The sequence below is a fragment of the Dipodomys ordii genome, unplaced genomic scaffold (genome assembly GCF_000151885.1).
Source record: "Dipodomys ordii isolate 6190 unplaced genomic scaffold, Dord_2.0 Scaffold36, whole genome shotgun sequence".
NCBI classification, from domain to species: Eukaryota; Metazoa; Chordata; class Mammalia; order Rodentia; family Heteromyidae; genus Dipodomys; species Dipodomys ordii.
The window spans coordinates 1,679,923-1,687,191 of NW_012267252.1; the positions used below are offsets into that span (position 1 = coordinate 1,679,923).

A 7,269-nucleotide genomic window follows, 5' to 3' on the forward strand; every position below is an offset into this window, starting at 1 on the left:
CAAGTGGTAGAGTGCTAGCCTTGAGCTGAAGAGCTGAGGGACAGCGCCCAGGCCCAGAGTTCAGGCCCCACGACCGGACCCAATAAAAAAAGAAAGACAACCAACCAATTGGAAAAAAAAAAGTATTTACCAGCAATATATCAGACAAGGGCCTAATATCTATTATATATAAGGAACTCAAGAAACTAATCCCTCCCAAATCTAACAAACCCATCATTAAATGGGCTAAATAAAGAGAGGGAGCTAAAAGGGAGCCAGAGAGACTTCTCAGTAGAAGAGATGAAAATGTCAAAGAAACATGAGGAAATGTTCATCATCCCTGGCTATAAAGGAAATGCAACTAAAAACAACCCTGATATTACTTCCTTATATCAGTCAGAATAGCCCACATCCTAAATTCAGCCAATGACAAATGCTGGAGGGGATGTGGAGAAAGAGGAACGCTATTGCATTGCTGGTGGGAATGTACACTAATACAACCACTTTGGAAAGCAGTCTGGAGGTACCTTGGAAAGCTAAATATAGACCTTCCCTATGACCCAGCCATCCCACTAGGCATCTACCCTGAGCAACAGGAACCAGGATACAAGGACACATGCACCTCCATGTTCATTGCAGCACTGTTCACAGTAGCCAAGATATGGAAGCAACCCAGATACCCCACTATAAATGAATGGATCCAAAAATTGTGGTATCTATATACAATAGAATATTACACAGCCATTAGAAGAAACAAAAGAATGGCATTTGCAGGGAAATGGATGGAACTAGAACAAATAATGTTGAGCGAGGTAAGCCAAGAACAGAGCCCAACAGCATATGGTCTACCTAATATGTGGATGTTAAATCCAAAGTGCAAGGAGATATGACAAAGTAAACAGTACTCAAGAAACAAAGGACCTCCACTCAATTTGTCATATCATTTCTAAATGAGTCCATGTTGACCACACACACACACACACACACACACACACACACACACAATATGTATTATGTATGCACATCTGAGGGAAGCTAGGAGGAGGGCACAGAGTCAGAGGGAAATGGAAAAATACACAACAGAGGGGCCCATCAGCTGCACTGGACATTGATGAAAATGAACTAAGCAACTCAAGGGGAGTGAAGGGAGGGAGGGAGGGAGAGGGAAAGAGGGAACAGCTTACACTAAGCAAAAGGAAAGAAATGTACCTATCACCCAATGTGGAAGAAATAGTTGTATTATCAAAGCTCATAGAATTCACAAACATTATAGACCATGATACTGACAACTTGCCTTGAGAAGGTTAAAATGTGTTTGTGACTTTAAGTATCACTATCTCACAATACTGTGAAATTTGTGAAATTTATGTAATCACGTAATACCAATAAAATTATTTTTAAAAATCCATGAGAAATAATCAACTAAAATAATTTAAAGTGTCTGTTTGCAAAATTAATATTATGAAGTCAAAAGCCTTTATGTATACACATATAATAGTCTATAAAATGACCCAAAGGAAAAAGAGAATCAAAAAATAGGAGAGAGAAAACTACACATAAGTGCTGGCAAGGATGTAAGAAAAGAAAATCCTTGTACATTGTTGGTGGAAATGTGAATTTGGTACAGTCATGGAACAGTATGGAAGTTCCTAAAAAAATTAAAAATAGAACATATGATGCAGCTGTCCCACTTTGGGGTATATAGCCAAAGGAAATGAAATCAGGATCTGAAAAGATGTTAGTACTTGTGTTCACTGAAACAAGACCAAAGAAGCCATATACATACTAATAATCTGACAAGCAGAACAGTGTGTATAAATAATATGTATAGTATAAACCCAGTATTGTTTTTAGTGGGAAGGCCTATTTTTATTTCCATTTATTTATATCTCTGGAAGATCTAGCAGGAAACAGTAACTTACTGCCTCTAGGGAAACAGCAAACAGTTAAGGGTTCAGAGAGGTATACTTTTCCTCCTCCTCCTCCTCTTCCTCCTCCTCCTTTTGTGTGTGTGTGAGGGGGGCTTGAACTTGGAGCCTTGAGCTCTTAAGATTTTTTACTCAAACCTAAGCCACAACTCCACTACTGGCTTTTTGCTGGTTACGTGAAGATAATAATCTCAGATTTGTCTGCTTGAGCTGGCTTTAAAAACCCGGATCTTCAGAACTCAACCTCCTAAGTAACCAGGATAAGAGATGTGAGCCAACAGCACCTAGCAAACTTTTTTTTGGTGGTACTAGGGCTTGAAATCAAGACTATATATTTGGTAGACAGGCATTCTACTACTTCAAGATAAAGTCTTGTGAACATTTTCCAGCCTGGGTTGGCCTCAAACTTCAACCATTCCCTCTTAGCCTCTCAAGTTGCTAGGAGTGAGTAACTGGTGCCTAGTTTTTATCTATTTTTCTTGTTCTTGCCCTCTCTCTTTTTTCCAGACAAGGTCTTACTATGCAGCCCAGGTTGACCTTGTTTAGCTCCTTCTGTCTTCAGCCTTCTAAGTGTTATTATTACAGGTACCTTAACAGTTTTGTGTTAAGAAGTATACTGTGTGTGTGTGTGTGTGTGTGTGTGTGTGCGCGCGCGTGCGCGCGCATGTGCACAGGTGCATATACACATGCTGCTCAGGGCCTAGGTGCTGTCCTTGAGATTTTTGTGTAAGGTTAATGCTCTATACCACTTGAGCCACAGCTCCACTTCTGGCTTTTCTGGTGATTAATTGGAAATAAGAGTAATGGGCTTTTTTGTCCCTGCAAGCTTTGAACTGCAATCCTTAGACCATGGACTCCTGAGTAGTTAAGATTACAGGCATGAGCCACCAGTGCCTAGCCAAGCAATACATTGAACCTTAGTCAGGGCCTGGGTGCTGTCTCTTTTTTGGGTTTGTATGGATGTGTTTAATTTGTAAGAATTTCATAGATTTTCCTGCCCAATCTGGCTTTGAACTGCAATTCTCAGATCTTAGGTGCCTGAGTAGGTAGAATTACAGCTGTGAGCCGCTGATGACCAGCTTAGTTTATATTTTCAAGAGAGAAACAAAGAGAAAATTATTATCTTCACAAGGGGTGAGTTAACATAGATAAAGGACTTTTAGCTAATGAGGGTATGGTAATTAGGGATTTACCACCCTCAGCCTGTTCTGGGAACAAACTCCTAAACAAGCAGTTCACCTTAAGCCTGTCACAGTAACAGCTGTGAGCTGAGCTGGGCAGAGGCTCACTCTTGTACTAAAGAAATCCAACTAGACTGAGGATAGGAGAGCTCCAGTCAGGATTCATAGCTCGTGACTGGCACCAATTTAGACATCAGGCACTCTTTAGCCCTACTTGTGCCAGGATGTGGAAGCCCAGCTGCTGCCCCAGCCCCTGAGAAACAGCCAAGGGGAAAAATGAGCAGGCTGCTGGGTGGGGGAAGGGCACCAGGCAGGCTCATAGGACAAACCAACCAAGAACTCATATTGTGTCCCACATCAATTCCTTAATCACTGAACACTTTTTTCTCCCTTGGGTGCTGTGCCTAAGATGTGTATGTGTGTGTGTGTGTAAAGGTTAGTGCTCTATGACTTGAGCCACAGCTCTTCCTACTTTTTGGTGGTTAACTGAAGAGTCTCAATAGACATTCCTGCCCAGAACAGTGATCCTCAGATCTCAGCCTCCTCAGTAGCTAGGATTACAGATGTGAGCCACTGGAGCCTGGCTCCCCAACACTTTTGTGAAGAAAAATTTCTATTTCCTGGGTTACAAACTCAGAAAATAAGTTTTTAGGAGCATTGAAAAGGGTACTTTCTTGGAATCCCTTGGCTACAGTGCCAAATAAACCCATCTAACAACTAATTTCAGCAGGTAACACAGAAAACCTTAGTAATTCTACACTGAAAGCCATAGGGGACTTGTTACTGTTAATAGCCAAGAATGTCATTGAACTGAACCCTTTATTCTTTAGCAACACCATCAAAATCCTCTGGGATGCTGGCCTAGAGACTATCTTTGGAACTATCTCAAATGGCCCAACTTATTCATTCATCTTTAAGAGATGGTCTTCAATATGTAACCCATGATGGCCTTGAACTCAAAATTTTCCTGCTTTAGTCTATGACAGCATGCCTTGCTACATCTTTTTTATTAAAAAAAAAAAGAAGAAGCAAGGGTTGGGTTGTAGCTCAAAGCTAAGCATATATGGGACTCAGAGTCCTTTAGTACCAGAGGGAAAAAAAAGGTGGAAAAAAAGGTAAAATTTATACATAGTAAAATGAACACTATTTAGTGTATACTTTGGTGAAATTTATCTTAAATGTATACCTATGTAATCAATAAATCAATCACAATATGGAAAAATTTCATCTGCAGAAAATGCTCCAAAATGCTCCTCTCAGTCAATGCATGCTCCCAGAGGTTGCCTCATTTTTTTTTTAGTCCCAGTGCTGGGCTTGAACCCAGGGTCTTGCACTCTAGTTTAGCTTCAAGCTTTCAGTCAAGGCTGGCACTCTACTACTTGAGCTACAACCCCAACTTGAGCTACAACCCCCACTTGCAGCTTTTTACTAAGGTAGAGTTAGTCTCTCTCTCTGATTTGTATGCCCCAGCTGGCTTCCAACCATGATCCTCAGATCTCAGTCTCCTGAGCTAGGATTAAGGCTTGTGCCACTCGTGTCCATCTATTTCTTCTCCAGAGACAGGGTCTGGGTACTTAGCCTATGCAGGTCTTGAATATGACATATGCAGGTCTTGAACTTGACATTTTCCTCCTTGCCCAGGCGCCCAAAATGCTAGCATTATAGGAATATACAACCATACTCAGCTTTAAGTCTCCTATTTTTTTGGTATGATGAAAATATTCTTGAATTTTTACACTGTTACAGAACACTGTGAATATGCAAAAGGCCACTGATACATTCACTTAACATGATTAGAGTAGGGCATTTTACTTTTTTTTTTTTTTTAAGGACTACCAGCCTAGGGCCAGTGGCTCATGCTTATAATCCTAACTACTCAGGAGGCTGAGATCTAAGAATTGAGTTTTGAAGCCAGCCAGGGCGGAAACGTCTGTGGGGCTCTTACCTCCAATAAGCCACCAAAAAGCCTGAAATAGAGCTTTGACTTAAGTGGTAAAGTGCTGTCTTGAGCAAAAAAGCTAACTGACAGCACCCAGGCCCGGAGTTCAAGCTCCGGGATCAGCATACCTGCACACATGCGCACATACATACACATACACACACAGACTTCAATACACCCATACTCTATCCAGAATTATCTCTCTCCACACACATTATTTACTTGCTTACTAATCTCCCTTTATTCCTTATTGCTTACAACCGGATTCCTTGGTTGTCCTTCAAATTTTAGCCTACAGGGATCTAGCTGCCCCTTCATCATGCCTCCTATCACTCAGTTACATGAAATGTCAACATGTCAAATTCTTCCATACACATAAGCCAGAAAATAGAATACTTTGGTGTGGAATGCCCCTTTACAATCCTTGTCTGAGGAACAACACTCTTCCTTTAAGACCATCTCAAGTGTCAACGCCTACAAAGCCTTCCTGGAATCAGCCTCTGTTTCTTCCACATTTCTTTTTAAAAAGCCTTTCTGTGTTTTTGTTTTTATTCAGCATTTATTGAATATCCTAAATCACATACTATTGGGGCTTATGATAGAAATATAGAGAGCTTTTAAGAAGTCCCGTCTGTTGGGGCAGAAAGACTTTTAAAAAACAATCCCAGTGTTATAAGTTCAGCGTTACCATAGTGATAAAAACAGAAACTGGGTTAACAAAAGAAAGGAGAATTTCTGGGTTTATGGACCATGGGTTACTAACTTTAAGTGATTAATTCTTTTAACACTCTTAAGTTTTCCCAAATGAAAACCAGAATACCTGGAAATACTATTAATTATGCAGTTGGGACTCCTGGGATAAAAGAAGCTAATAAAGAGTTAATGTTCCCAAGAGTAGAGTCACTAGCATTAAGGAAACAGTAAGTTCCTTTCCCTTTATTGGCAGCCCTAAGTTTTCCCAAAGTGTTCAAGATTTGTCTCATAAGCTGGGCGCCAGTGGCTTACACTTGTAATCCTAGCTACTGAGGAGGCTAAGATCTTAGGATCACGGTTCAAAGCCAGCCTGGGCAGAAAAGTCCGTGAGACTCTTATCTCCAATTACCCACTAGAAAACCGGAAGTGGTGCTGTGGCTCAAGTGGTAGAGCACTGGCCTTGAGCTGAAGAGCACAGGGATAAGCACCCAAGCCCAGAGTTAAAGCCCCATGACCAACAACCCCCCCAAAAAAACCAAACAAACAAGATTTGTCTCATAGAAATGGACTTATGTACTAGTATTTCCTAATTCCCCACACTTTCTTTCCTCAGCAGGGTGGTAGTTCAAGAGGAGCACAGAGAAGTAATCAAAGGAATTTTTATGTAGTCACACTGAGAAGGCACAATTGGATCTCTGTCTCGTGAAGCTGCAGCCTCTTGAGAATCTGGAGTGGCCAAAGCCTAAGGAGTGATGGCAAGGGCTGGGGTGGTGTGGACAGATGGGAGGAATCTCTCAAGCCTAGGTTCCAATCAGGCTCTCAAATGCCCTTTCTGCTGCCACACACATTTCTTCAACCTATAGTTTATTTTAATTCCTTTCCCCCACCCAGGGATGGTCAAAGCTGGCTAATAATACTCTACCACTTGAGCCATAGATCCACTTCCAGCTTTCTGGTGATTAATTGGAGGTAAGACTTTCTGGTCCAGGCTGGCTTCGAACCATGATCCTCAGATCTCAGCCTCCTGAATAGCTAGGATTACTATTGTGGGCCACCAGCACCTGCCTAGTTTACTCATCTTTTTTTTTGTTGTTGTTGTTGGTCACTGGGCCTGAAGTCTGGGCCTAGGCACTGTCCCTCAACTCTTCAGCTCAAGGCTAGTGACCTACCACTTGAGCCAATTATGGCTCAAGGCCATTTCTGGCCTTTTCTGCTTATGTGGTATGGAGGAATCGAACCCAGGGCCTCATGCAAGCAAGGGAAGCACTCTTCCACTGAGCCACCTTCCCAGCCCAAGTTTACTCATCTTTAATAATTTTTTTTTTCATTTCAAGAATAGTGGTCTCCTCCCTTACGACCCAGTCATACCACTACTAGGCATCTACCCTGAACAACAGGAACCAATATACAAGGACACGTGCACCTCCATGTTTATTGCAGCACTGTTCGCAATAGCTAGGATATGGAAACAACCCAGATGCCCCACCACAGATGAATGGATCCAAAAATTGTGGTATCTATACACAATGGAATATTATGCAGCCATTAG

General features: G+C 41.6%; 1 protein-coding gene across 4 annotated transcripts in view; it reads right to left on the reverse strand.

Annotated features, from left to right (window-relative positions):
- Positions 1-7,269, reverse strand: part of Mms19 (MMS19 nucleotide excision repair homolog (S. cerevisiae)) — a 35,035-nt gene that overhangs the window by 22,822 nt on the left and 4,944 nt on the right. The window lies entirely within an intron of this gene.